Below are 14,654 nucleotides of genomic sequence, written 5' to 3'. Positions count from 1 at the left end.
TAAAAAGAAAGAAGAGAAGAAGAAAATGAGGAAGAGGAAGAAAAGGAAGAAGAAAAAATAATTACATTTGTCTTTAGGTGAGTAATAGTGCAACCCTAAAGAGTCTCCTCAGGACATGGGAGGCTTCAGAGACATATAAATTACAGATAAATAACTCATTGATCACTGGTAATATTATTTATATTGTACCTTTAAATTAAATTGAAGCTTTCTTCTAAGGAAGTCAAAGAAATTACAGCTGTCATCTCACAAATCTTCCTTCCTCTGCTGCTGGGGAAAGAGAAATGATGCACTCAGCATTGTGATATTTTTAAAATTCCAAATCAAGATTAAGGGTTAAAAAAAAAAGATTAAAGATAGAGAAAATTTAGGAGGCGTGAGGTCTGATATTCAATTTTAAGTGTTTTTTCCCTAGATTGTTAGCAAAATCTAGCATTTTAAGATATTTTGCTTGATGAGAAAGAATGATTTGCTTCAATACTTGGGTCAAGGGGCATAGAGAAGGTTAGTAGTTAAACAGGACATAGTAGTGAGAAATGGTTGATAACAAGTAGCAGGAATCTGAATGCTGATGAATCCATATAAAGAGTCAGTAGAAGAAGATACCTGAGGTCAGAAATGATCTAGGGATTTAATGTTAACATAAGCTCTATTCAAGCTAAATTCTACTCTTTATTGTGGTGTATATGTGTAAGTTCTAAAATGCTTCTAAGATCCAAGACTGAGCAAACAAAAGCAGGAAAACTTTTTGAAAATTTTAAATTATGTGAGATTTTATTTTTACCATTTTAATATTCATGGTTTCATAAACACAATGAAAAGCATACTTAAAGTATTTTAACAATTTCCAGAAGTCCTGGGCAGTAATTTCAGTTATTTTGGCATCCAGAATATGACTTCCGTTTGCAAAAATAGTCATCAATTCTTAAAGCCAAAAGCTACAGAACTCCCAAAGAATACCACTATGTATGTAAATTGAGGCATCAAGTGTAAATAAATACAGATATTAAATGGGAATTGTCACATTCCAATAGGCACTTCAATACTCAAAAAACTTTATGTCCTATTTTAACTAAAATTCCCAAGCACGAAGACCTCCTAAATTTCACAAAGGCAGACTACACGGAACATAAATTTTTCTTTAAAAATAACTTTGACTCTGAAAAGTAAAATGTGTATAAAATTCTTAATAATAAAGGTGTACATACTCAAGACTCAGAAGCGTTACAGACTCTTCATAGGTATATTTACTCATGCATTTATTCATTCATTTATTTTACAAATAACATGTAGGCCATGTGAATTAATTCTCACAATTAACTCAAATTTTCAAATAAATTTTTACTATATTTAACTGTAAAATCTGTATTTAAACTGTCCTCTGAGAGTTTAATATGGTCAGTCCACAGATTTGTCACAATGTAATATTAAAAACCACAGAAAGAAAAGAACCTGCAAGAAACAAAAACCATCAAAAGAATATTTTGTGGGTTTAAATCAGATGAAAGAACTGTCATCACATTCTTTAGATATGAATATTAAAATCCATTAATTCCAAAGCACTAGATTATCTCATTGTTTACTCTCCTTGAACTCCAATTTTCTTAAGTTAAAAAAAGGAAAATAATATACTGCTGGAGGAACCTTTTCTTATGTTAAAGAATTTAGCACAGTGCCCAGCATGTGATAGGTACACAAAACATTAATTCTTCTCATCCTCTTTCTATTTTTTTTAATTGAAGTATAGGGGACTTACAATGTTATATTAGTTTCAGGTGATAGTGATTTGATATTTTTAATGATTATACTTCATTTAAAGTTATTAGAAAATATTGGCTATATTCCCTGTGCTGTACAATCTATTCTTGTATCTTATTTATTTTATACCTAGTAGTTTGTACCTCTTAATCCTCTTCCTCTATTTTGCCCCTCTCCCCACTTTGTTCTCTGTATTAGTGGGTTTGTTTCTGTTTTATTATATTCATTCATTTGAGGAACCTCTGTACTGCTTTTCAAGATAGCTGCACCAATTTACATTCCCACCATCAGTGTAGTAGAGTTCTCTTTCTCCAAATCCTTGCCAACACTTGTTATTTCCTGTCTTTTTGACTATAGCCATTCTGAGAGATATGAAGTGGTATCTCACTGTGGTTTTGATTTGCATTTCCTGATGATTACTGATGTCAAGCATCTTTGCATGTGGCTGTTGGCCATCTGTATGTCTTCTCTAGAAAAATGTCTATTCAGATCCTCTGCCCATTTTTTACTGGAGTTTTGTTTTTGATATTGAGTTGTATGAGCTCTTTATATATTTTGGATATTAACCACTTATCAGACACATAATTTGCAAATATTTCTCTCATTCAGTAGGTTGTCTTTTTATTTTGTTGATGGTTTCCTTGAAGTGCAAAAGCGGTTTGAGTTTAATTAGTTCCCATTCATTTATTTTTGCTTTTGTTTCCCTTGCTTGAGGAGACATATGCGAAAAGATATTGCTAAGACCTATGTCAAAGAGTGTACCACCTAAGTTTTCTCCTAGAATTTTTATGGTTTCTGGCCTTACATTTAGGTCTTTAATCTATTTTGCATTTATTTTTGTATATCATGTGAGAAAATGTTCTGATTTCATTCTTTTACATGTAGCTGTCCAGTTTTCCCAGCACCAGTTATTGGAGAGCTCACTCTCTTTTGTTTACTCCTGAAAGCAACACTGAAAATGAGACATTAGGACATCCACTTGACAGATCAAGAAACTGAGGCTCAGGGTTTAAGTGATATGCTTATGGCCAGGCAGGTAGGAAAACTTGAAACCAAGCTTAAAACTACATACTCCTGATACACAATTAAAATCTTCTTCTTCTTTTTTTTTTTTTTTTTTCTGTTTTTGGCTACACCGTGTGGCATGCGGGATCTTAGTTCCCTGACCAGGGATCAAATCCATGCCCCCCGCAGAGGAAGCGTGGAGTCCTAACCACTGGAATGCCAGGGAAGTCCCCAAAATCTTCTTCCTTTATGTAGTGCTGTATAGGTATTTACTATAAATGGAAAAATTACCCTTTAATGATTATAAAATTGACATGAATTCTACATTAATTTTATAAGGGACCACATGTATAAAATTTAGAGCAGTTGCAAATCCAATATGGAAAAAATGCAATTCTGCTATCTATAACCGTATACTCTGATGTCATATCATACATGCATTTATATTACATGAATTCAAATGTTTATGCTCATTGAAAAAAAGACATAGAAGTAATTTAAATACTCTGGGTACATCTGCCAGCCAGAGAAAATAATGGCATATGTCCTTGAAGTAAACATGAGATTGGAGTCCTGAATCTCTTGCTCCCTTAATCATTTCAGCTCCCTCACACCTTTCAGAGTGTGAGCTTCTCATTTTACAAAGAATGATTCCAGTCAAAGATATATACTTTTCATGCAGTGGGATTCCTACATGCAAGCCAACATTTCAATTGATCCTGATAAAAGAAATTGTGCATACTTAGGCACTGAAATATAAAGTATATATGTATTACAAGTAATAGTATACTTTTTAAACAGAACTTTATTCTGGAAAATATCATACTTGTATAGACATTATTGTGTTAAGAACGCTCCAGGTACCCATCACGAAACTTCAGTCGTTAGCAACTCATAAATAACCGTATTTCATCTACTTTATCACACCTCTGATTTTTCTCTTCACTGGATTATTTTGAGGCAAATCACAGATACCATATCATTTTATTCATAAATGACTACAGACTATATCTTTTTTCAGACTATACCTTTCAAAAATATTAAAAATTATATATAATGCACTTACTAGATGATTTGAAGGGCTTTTCTAGGATAATTTTCTACTTCCATGTGATGTAATGTGCTTTACATTTAATATCTCATTTAATATGATAAAACCCCAGTGAAGCAGTTAATAATATTCACTTCAGAGAACAGAAAACTGAGAGGTTAAAAAGAAAAAAAAATCCTTGCTTAAGGTCACCAAACTGGTAATTGACAGGATTAAAACTCCTGTCTTTAGATCAGTAGCTCTTAACCACTAACATATATAGCTATGAACATTTTAATCCATATTATCTTTTCATTCAATTTTCCCAATAGCCAAAAAGGTCTTCAAAGCCTTAAATTGAACACTTATACCAACAACAAAGATTACAATCTGTCTACTAAATCTGGTGCCATATATAGAAGATTGCAATAGTTAAGGAAGACTTTCTGAAGAAGATATCCTAGGAGAAATACTTAATGTATGAGTAGGTATTAATCAGATGAAGAGAGAAAGGGAAGAGAAAGAAACATTTGTAATGGCATGAACCCAAAGAAGGCATTCTAGAAACCTTAAAATTCACTAATGGTTGGTTTATAGAGAATAAGAAGTATTATCAAAGATGAGGGCAGAAAGGTCAGGACCCAGATCATAAATGCCAACATGTAACATACTCGTTATTTTTTAAGTTATTTTCAATTGGGAAGTAACAAAATCAGACTAGCTTTCCAAAGATCAGTCTCTCAGTGGTGTGTAGAATGGATCCTGATGTGATGGTGAGGAAGTAAGCATGAGATAGAAAAATCAGAGAAGTGATATTGAACTAGTCCATCTGAGGTGCCTGTGTGTCATGTCACCCAGGTGTAGCTTCCAGTATAGAATTGGATGCATGGATTTCAGCTTAGGAAATATGCCTAACCTGGGAAACTAGATGTGGAAATGGTATAAGGATGGGTCACTGAACCCATGGGGTTGGATGTTTCACTTAGAGCAAAATGTACAATGAAGAGAGTAAAAACCCAAAGACAGAACCCTGGCAAGAACAAAATAAAAGGCATAGATGGAAGAAGGGAAGGCCACAAAAGAGACGAAGAACATGAGGCCAGAGGGTGGGAGGACAACCAGGAGATAGGAGAATCTTTGAAGAAAAAAAAAGGGAAAATTATGACGTTTAAAGTCTTAAGTAATTAAAACTAAGATAACATGTGATCAAAGTGCATGAAATCACACATGTGATGCTTACATTTAGTAATTAGCCCAAGCATCATAAAAGCAGTGTTACTCTTAAAAGTTTGCATGACATCATTTTTATGCACATATATGTACATAATGTAGAGCTAACGCTAAATCTTGTGCTTTACTGTTTACAATAGTCAGGTCATGGAAGCAATCTAAATGCCCACCGACAGACGAATGGATAAAGAAGATGTGGTACATATACACAATGGAATATTACTCAGCCATAGAAAGGAACAAAATTGGGTCATTTGTAGACATGTGGATGTACCTAGAGACTGTCATACAGAATGAAGTCAGAAAGAGAAAAACAAATATCGTATATTAATGCATATTTGTGGAATCTAGAAAAATGGTACAGATGAACCAGTTCGCAAGGCAGAAATAGAGACACAGATGTAGAGAACAAACGTATGGACACCAAGGGGGAAAGAGGAGGTGGGATGAACTGGGAGATTGGGACTAACATATATACACTAATATGTATGAAATAGATAATGAATGAGAACCTGCTGTATGGCACAGGGAACTCCACTTCGCTGTACAATAGAAACTAATACAACAATGTAAAACAACTATACGCCAATTAAAAAAAAAAATCTTGTGCTCTAGACATAATATAGGCTAAAAAATCTCAAATACATTTACATGAAACTCAGGTACATTCTTGGATTTATAATTCATTCATTTATTTATCCATTTGACAAACATTGATAGTATACAAGGCACTGAGCTAGAATATTTAATAATCTCTCTTCTATGAAATCCTGAAAGAAATTCTGGTGGCACTTAACTTCTTTTCCTCCTAGAGTAGAAGTACCAATATTCTTCTAGTGTGGATTGTGGTCTCTTAAGAGCAGGTTTTATGACTCAGTCTTCTAGAATATGGAAATTAGAATGAAGTCTTTCTTGCACATAAAGAAAAGTACAGATAATATTTAGTGATTGGATGAAGCATGACATTGGGAATAGAGGACTTTGTGATTGATTATATCCATCAGCAACATGTCCCTGGGCACTGCTATCAGAGAGAGCATTTCTTGCTAAATGGTCTGATGCTGAACAGTTTTCCATATGCTGCTTTGGAGAGATCGTGTAATAAGTAATGACAATGTTCGTGGGTGATACGGCAAATGTGCATTACAACTTGAAAAAGCATTTCTTTTATAACAAAATTGTGTTTTTCTATTTATTTGAGATTACTTTTTAACACTTTTATGACTTCAGAGCTATTTTTTGTTCCTCTTCAGAATTTCTTACAATCCATGTTTTACTTTCTGTATGTTTTATGTATAGATCTGTGGAGGTTGGGCGCATTCAGTCATGCTGGCTACCACTATGCCAACTTATCATTAATGTCAGTGTATTTCTTGATGATGATGTGCTCTGTTCAGCATATTTTCTCTACTTTCATCTAACTACCAAAATTTGTTGCCATTACTTTCTATCTAATTCATCACACAATTCTTGGCTATTTGAGTTATTCCTAATTATCTTCTTGTAAAAAATAGTTTCTTCTCTTGCCTTCTCACACTTTAAATATGTCAATATATTTTAAGTTGCACTTTTTAAGGCATAAATTAGTATGTTAATTTTTTACTTTTAATTTTTCTTGAATTATTATTCTTGACCCAATAAATATTGTAACTGATCTTCTGAAATCACAATAAATAATCTATATTGTTTCAATATTTGGATCTTGAGATCTAAATACCTAATTTCATGTAATTTTCTAAGTGGATTAAGAAAATGCATTATTACTTGTAAAAAATGTAGAGTTTTAAAAATTAAAGTGAAGTTGACTTATAGTATTATATTGGTTTCAGGTATACAACAGTTATTTGACATTTTGTAGATTGTACTCCATTTAAAGTTATTATAAATATTGGCTGTTAACATTCTTGTATCTTTATTTTATACCTAGTAGTTTGTACATATTAGTCTCTTTCCCCTATCTTGCCCACACCACCTCCCTCTGGTAATGACTAGTTTGTTCTCTATATCTGTGATTGTCTATATTCTGTTTCTATTTTGTTATATTCATTAAAAAATTTTTTTAGATTCCACATATAAGTGAAAACATATATTGATAGTAGGTCTTTCCTGTCTGACTTATTTCACTTAGCATAACACCCTTCAGGTCCATCCATGTTGTTGGAAATGGCAAAATTTCATTCGTTTTTTGGCTAAGTAATATTCCACTGTTTATTTTCTTCAGATATATACCCAGAAGTAGAGTTGCTGGATCATATGGTAGCTCTATTTTTAATTTTTTGAGGAACTGCCATAATTTTTCCATAGTGGCTACACCAAATTACAATCCTACCCACAGTGTAGTAGGGTTCCCTTTCTCCACATCCTTGCCAACACTTGTTATTTCTTCTTTTTTTGATCATAACCATTCTGACAGGTGTGAGGTGACATCTCATTGTGGTTTTGGTTTGCATTTCCCTGATGATTAGTGATGTTGAGCATCTTTTCATGTGCCTATTGGCAATCTGCATGCCTTCTGTGGAAAAATATCTATTCAGGCCCTCTGAGCATTATTTAATCAGATTATTTATCTATTTTTTGATATTGAAGTATATAAGTTCTTTACATACTTTGAATATTAATCCCTTATCAGATATATCATTTGCAAATATCTTCTTTCATTCAGTAGGTTAGGTTTCCTTCACTGTGAAATGCTTTTAAGTTTGATTAGGTCTCATTTGTTTATTTTTGCTTTTGTTTTCCTTGCCTGAGGAGATATATCCAAAAAGATATTGCAAAGAGCATACTGCCTGTGCTTTCTTCCAGGAGTTTTATGGTTTCAGGTCTTTAATCCATTTTGAGTTTATTTGTGTTTATGGTGTGATGAAGTTTTCTAATCTTATTCTTTTACATGTAGCTGTCCAGTTTTCCTAACACCACTTATTGAAAAGACTGTCTTTCCCTATTGTATATTCTTGCCTCCTTTGTCATAGATTAGTTGACCACAAATTCATCTGGGCTGTCTATTCTGTTCCATTGACTTTTGTGTCTATTTTTGTGCCAGTATCATACTGTTTTGATTATTGTATCTTTGTTGTATGATGTGAAATCAGGAAATGTAATACCTCAAGTTGTGTTCTTTTTTGCTTTCACTTTTTTGTGTGTGGTTCAATACAAATTTTAGCATTATTTGTCCTAGTTCTGTTAAAAATGTCATAGGTATTTAGATAGGGATTACATTAAATCTATAGATTGCTTTGGGTAGTATAGACATTTTAACAATATTCTTCAGTCCATGAACACAGGATATCTTTCCATTTCTTTGTATAATCTTCAATTTTATTCATCAATATCTTATAGTTTTCAGAGTATAGGTCTTTCACTTCCTTGGTTAAATTTATTTCTAGGTATTTTATTCTCTGATGCAGTTGTAAATGAGATTGTTTTCTTGCTTTCTCTTTCTGATAGTTCATTATTAGTGGATAGAGAAACAATAGATTTTGTATATTAACCTTGTATCTTTCAAATTTACTGAATTCATTTATTAGTTTTAATAGTCTTTTGGTGGCAGCTTTAGTGTTTTCTATATATAGTATCATGTCATCTGCAAATAGTGATGGTTTTACTCCTTTCCTTCCAATTTGGATGCTTTTTATTTCTTTTTCTTGTCTGTTTGATGTGGCTAGGACTTCTGATACTATGTTAAATAGAAGTGGTGAGAGTGGTCATCCTTGTCTCATTCCTGATCTTAGAGGTAAAGCTTTCAGCTTTTCACTATTGAGTATGATGTTAACTGTGGTTTTATCATAAGTGGTCTTTCTTTTGTTAAAATATGTTTCCTCTATACAAAGTTTGTGGAGAGTTTTTATCACGAACGGATGTTGAACTTTGTTAAACGTTTTTTTCTGCATCTACTGAGATGATCATGTGATTTTTATCCTTCATTTTCTTAATGCAGTGCATCACACTGATTGATTTGTAGATATTGAACCATCCTTGCATCCCTGGAATAAATCCCACTCGATCATGCTGTATGATCCTTTTTATGTATTGTTGAATTTGGTTTGGTAATATTTTGTTGAGGATTTTTTGCATTTATGCTCATCAGGAATGTTGGCTTTTAACTTTCTTTTTTTAAAAGAGTGTCTTTGTCTGATTTTGGAATCAGGGTAATGTTGGCCTCATAGAATGAGTTTGGGAGCATTCCCTCCTCTCCAATTTTTTGGAATATTTTGACAAGGATATATTAACTCTTCTTTAAATGTTTGGTAGAATTCCTCTGTGAAGTGATCTGATTCTGGACTTTTGTTTGTTGGGAGATTTTGGTTACTGATTCACTTTCAATACTAGTAATCAGTCTGTTCAGATTACTTCTTCCTTATCAGTCTTGGAAGATTGTATGTTTCTAGGAATTTGTCCATATTTTTAGGTAATCCTATTTGTTATTGGTAGTATTCTCTTATGCTTATTTATGATTCTTTGACATTGGCTGTAGTTTTTCCTCTTTCATTTCTAATTTTATTTGAGTTCTCTCTTCTTTTCTTAATGAGCTTGGCTAAAGGTTTATCAATTTGGTTTATCTTTTCAAAAAGCCAGCTCTTGGTTTCATTGATCTTTTTTATTTTTATTTTTTGGTCTCATTTCTGCTCTGATCTTTGCTATTTCCTTCCTTCTACTGACTTTGGGCTTCATTTGTTCTTTTTTTTCTAATTCTTTTAGATGATAGGTTAGGTTATTTATTTGATATTTCTTTTGTTTCTTGAGGTAGACCTTATCACTATAAAGTTCCCTGTAAAAGCATTAAGAAATGCTTTTGCTGTATCACATAGAGTTTGAAAATTTGCATTTTTATTTTCATTTGTCTCAAGGTATTTTCTGTTTTCCTCTTTGATTTATTCATTGCCCCATTGGTTTTTTAGTAGCATGTTGTTTAGTCTCCATATGGTTTTTTTTCCATTTTTATTCCCATAATTGATTTCTAATTTCATACCATTATGATGAGAAAATATGCTTGATATAATTGCAATCTTCTTATATTTATTGAGACTTGTGTTGTGGCCTAGCATGCGATCAATCCTGGAGGACATTCCATGACACTGGAAAAGAACGTGTATTCTGCTGTTTTTGAATGGAATGTCCTATAGATATATTAGTATATCTCATTTAGATATCTCATTTAAGGCCACTGTTTTCATATTGATTTTCTGCCTCATTGGATGATCTATCCACTGATGTAAATGGGATGTTAAACTTCCCTACTATTATTATATTACGGTCAATTTCTTCTTTTATGTTTGTTAATATTTGCTTTATATATTTAGGTGCTTCTATATAGGTGCATATATGTTAATGAATGTTATATCCTCTTCTTATATTGATCCCTTTATCATTATATAATGCCCTTCTTTATCTTTTGTTATAGACTTTGTTTTAAAGTCTACTTTGTCCGATACGAGTATTGCTACCAGTTTTCTTTTTACTTTCATTTGCATAAGATATGTTTTTTCATCTCCTCACTTTCAGTTTGTGTGTATCTTTAGCTCTGAAGTGAGTCTCTTGTAGGCAGCATATATATGGATCTTGTTTTTGTATCCAATCAGCCACCATATATCTTTTGATCGCAGCATTTAGTCCATTGACGTTTAAAGTGACTATTGATAGTTATGTGCTTATTGCCATTTTGTCACTGGTTTTATGGTTGTTTTTGTGGGTCTTCTCTGTTATTTTCTTCTACTTTTAGTCTCTTCCCATGGGGTTTGATGATTTTCTTTAGTGTTATATTTGTGTTCCTTTCTCCCTTATTTTTGTGTATCTTTGTAGGTTTTTGATTTGTAGTTACCATGGAGTTCATATATGTTGCTTTTAACTATATTTACTTGTTTTAAACTCAGTCATTTAAGTTCAAACACACTCTAAGAGATCTGCATTTTTTACTCCCCCCGCATTTTTGATGTCCTATTTCACATCTTTATGTTTATCCCTTAACTGTTGTAATTATAGTTGATTTTACAGTTTGTGTCCTTTATCCTTTGTACTAGCTTATTTAAGTGGTTGATCCACTGCCTTTACTATATATTTTGCTTTAACAGTGGGATTTTTTCCTACCTGTATTTTCTTATTTCTTGTTACAGACTATTTTTTTTTTTAATTGAACTAAGATCCTTTAACGTTTCTTGTAAGGTTGGTTTAGTGGTGATGAACTGTTTTAGTTTTTGCTTGTCTGGGGAACTCTTTACCTCTCCTACATTTCTGAATAATAACCTTGATGGGTAGATTATCCTAGTTCACAGGTTTTCCCCTTTCAGCACTTTAAATGTATCATGCCACTCTCTTCTGGCCTGCAAAGTTCCTGCTGAAAAATCAGCTGATAGCCTTATGGTGGTTCCCTTTTATGTGACTACTTGTTTTTCCCTTGCTGCCTTTAAAATTCTTTCTTTTTCTTTAACTTCTGCTATTTTAATTATAATATGTCTTGGTGTGGGCCTCTTTGGGTTCATCTTGTTTGAGACTCTCTGTGCTTCCTAAACCTGGATATCTGTTTCCTTCTCCAGGTTAGGGAAGTTTTCAGCCATAATTTCATCAAACATATTTTCTACCTTTTTCTCTCTCTCTTTTCTTTCTGGAACCTTATAATGCAAATGTTATTATGCTTGATGTTGACCCAGAGGACCAGAGTTCCTTTAAACTATCCACATTAATTTTTTTTTTTCCTTTTGCTGTCCTGATATGGTGATTTCCACTATTCTATATTACAGGTCACTTATGTATTCTTCTGTATCACCTAATCTGTTATTAATTCCTTCTAGGGTATTTTAAAATTTCAGTTATTGTATTCTTTAGCTCTGATTTAAAAAAAATTTTTTTTCTAGTTTTCATTGAATTTCTCACTGTGTTCATCTATTCTTTTCCTAAGTTCACTTAGCATTTTTATTACTATTGCTTTGAACTCTTTATCAGGTAAATAGTTTATCTCTGTTTCATTAGGGTTTTTTCTGAGGTTTTATCTTGTTCTTTTTTTTTTTGCGGTACGCGGACCTCTCACTGTTGTGGCCTCTCCTGTTGCGGAGCACAGGTTCCGGACGTGCAGGCTCAGTGGCCATGGCGCACGGGCCTAGCTGCTCCGCAGCATGTAGGATCTTCCTGGACCAGGGCATGAACCCGTGTACCCTGCATTGGCAGGCAGACTCTCAACCACTGTGCCACCAGGGAAGCCCCCTTCTTGTTCTTTTTTTGAAACATATTCCTCTGAGTTCTCATTTTGTTTAACTTTCTCTATTTGTGTCTATACAATTAGGTGAAACAGTTACCTATCTTGAGGGCATGTCCTGTGTGGGACCATCCCTATACAGTCTGCACATGCCCAGTGGCTTTGGTTGGAGAGCTGGATCTGAAGTGAGCACAGGCTACTTCTCCCAGGGTGCACTGGTAGCCACCACATTAGTGAGAGGTAGGGCTGAAGTTGGAGGGGTTAGAGACAGAGCCAGGTGTCAGCTGGAGTTTTCTCTTACGCTTAATGGTGGTTGCCACCCTACTGGGGAAGGGCCATAGCCTGCAGACCTGGAGCAGAAGCCCTGAGGGTGTTGGGCTTCTCCCTGGTGTGATGGAAGTCTCTTCCCTTGGTTGGGGGTGTGGCCAGGACCTGAAGGCTTAGGGCTGCACTTCTGAGGTGGTTCCACTTTTCACCAGTGTGTGTGCCTTAATTAGAGGAGAGGTTGGGGCCAGAAGATTTAGAGCTACACTACTGAGCTGGTCCTGCTCCTTCTCTGCTGTGTGAGTGCTACAGCAATGGCAGTGTATGCCTTGGTTAGAGGCAGGGCCAGGGTTGGACAGGCTTTTCTCCTTCCCCAGTGAACACACTTGTGCTGGCAATGGTGGCTTCTGCCTTAGCAGGGAACAGCACTAGGGCAAGAGGAGCTGGAGCAGGAGCCTGGTGTGCTCTGGCAGGGGGGTGGGGGGGTGAGGGGGCTGCTGGGGAAGTTCTGTCAGGCCAGCCAGAGCACCAGGCAGTTTTCAATCTATTGTGTTTGCACTGGGACTGAGAGTAAGCAAGTCTGCGTGCACTCTTCCAGAGCAGAGTCTTGGTTTCCTACAGCCCTCTGGAAAGCCCCGCTGGTTTTCAAACCAGCTAAGGGGGTGTGTCTCCTGGTATCAGACACCAGAGATGGAGTGCCTAATCTGTGGCTTAAACCCCTCACTTTCTAGGGAGGATCCTGGAGTCTGTAGGATCTCGTCCTCCTTTAGGTCTAGTTGGGTGCAGGTCCCAACTAGATTGCTTCCCCTCTCCTCCTACCAGACTCCATGTGGTTTTCTTTATAGCCTTGGTTGTAGAAGAGCTGTGCTGCTAGTTGCTCTATATGTAGTTGTAGTGTTTTTTTTTTTTTTGCGGTACGCGGGATCTTCCCAGACCGGGGGACGAACCCGTGTCTCCTGCAACGGCAGGCGGACTCTCAACCACTGCGCCACCAGGGAAGCCCTGTAGTTGTAGCTTTGATGTGTTCATGTGGGGTGGTGGGCTCAGCGTCTTCCTACTCTATCATCTTGATCCTGCCTCCAAAACTGTAGAGATTTTAAAGTAAAATTTCCAAATAGTCTTTCAATCTGTTAGTTGCTAGGAACACATTTTTTTTTTAAATAAGAAATTCTCTATCATTTTGGAAGGCCTCTGTGTCATACAGACTATAGGTAGAATTTCTATATTAAGTTCTTTTTAGTTCCAAAAGGCCAGACATACTTCTTTTGAGTTTTATAAGAAATAAATAATTAGAAAACATTTTCCCCCTCCAGTTGCATTCAACCAACATCACAGATATGGATGATTGCATACCTCATATCATGTACAATGTATAAGGCACCTTGCTGGTATTGTAAGTGAAACCAGGGTGAATTGTTTAGTTCCTGCCCTGCAGCCACTCACTTTAGTGTGGGAGACAGGCCAATTAAGAATCTCTAATACATACCAGAAAAAGAGAAACTGTTATAATGGAGATATAATATATGATAGAATTATGCAGGAGTACAACACAGATTTATCAATATTGCCTGACTTCATGGCAGAGATGAGATTTGAGTTGGACCCAAATGAATGAAAAATGCTTCAGATATATTTATCAAGAGCAGTGAAGATGGCTTGAGCAAAGATATGAAAACAGAAAAGTAGATGTTGTTTAGAGAAACAATGATTAATCTGTTGTCTTTTGCACGTGTTTAACATGTGTTATAAAATGGATAATTTTATGGAAAATTCTGAATGCTTGGCTATGAAGTTTCAACCTTGAAGAAAGGTACACTATGAAATGATATATTTTCCTCTTCTTTTTCTTTTTTTTCCCATGACATTTATAAATACAATAATGGTAATAAATTTAAATGTCTATTAATATGATTTTTTCTTTTTAATGTTCCTGGGTCTAATCCTTCATATTGCCTCCAAATGGCTTCTCTCTGCCTCAAGGAAGATTAGTATTGCTACATCAGAGAATAAAACAACAATAAAAGGGTGAGAGAGAGAGAAGGACATCAGGACTAAGTTTTGAATTGCAGTGTATTTTTGTGTTGTTAGCAAGACAATAGCCTTAAAATTTTACTATTGCTGCAATATAAAAAGAATTTCCAAATTCTATAGCTTCCACAGGGATCTGGAGCCAGTGGTCTAATT

The 14,654-nt window shown here is 34.8% G+C and overlaps 1 long non-coding RNA gene across 1 annotated transcript in view; it reads right to left on the bottom strand.

Annotated features, from left to right (window-relative positions):
- Positions 1 to 205: 205 nt before the first annotated feature.
- The window catches only part of LOC112415905 (uncharacterized), a 59,580-nt gene continuing 45,131 nt past the window's right edge, over positions 206 to 14,654 (bottom strand). The window contains exon 3 of the long non-coding RNA XR_003006391.1: positions 206 to 267. This is a non-coding gene — a long non-coding RNA (uncharacterized LOC112415905). The remainder of the gene's footprint in view (positions 268 to 14,654) is intronic.

This window comes from Neophocaena asiaeorientalis, unplaced genomic scaffold, assembly GCF_003031525.2.
Source record: "Neophocaena asiaeorientalis asiaeorientalis breed wild unplaced genomic scaffold, Neophocaena_asiaeorientalis_V1.1 scaffold118, whole genome shotgun sequence".
NCBI classification, from domain to species: domain Eukaryota; kingdom Metazoa; phylum Chordata; class Mammalia; order Artiodactyla; family Phocoenidae; genus Neophocaena; species Neophocaena asiaeorientalis.
This window is presented reverse-complemented; position numbering and strand designations above follow the sequence as displayed.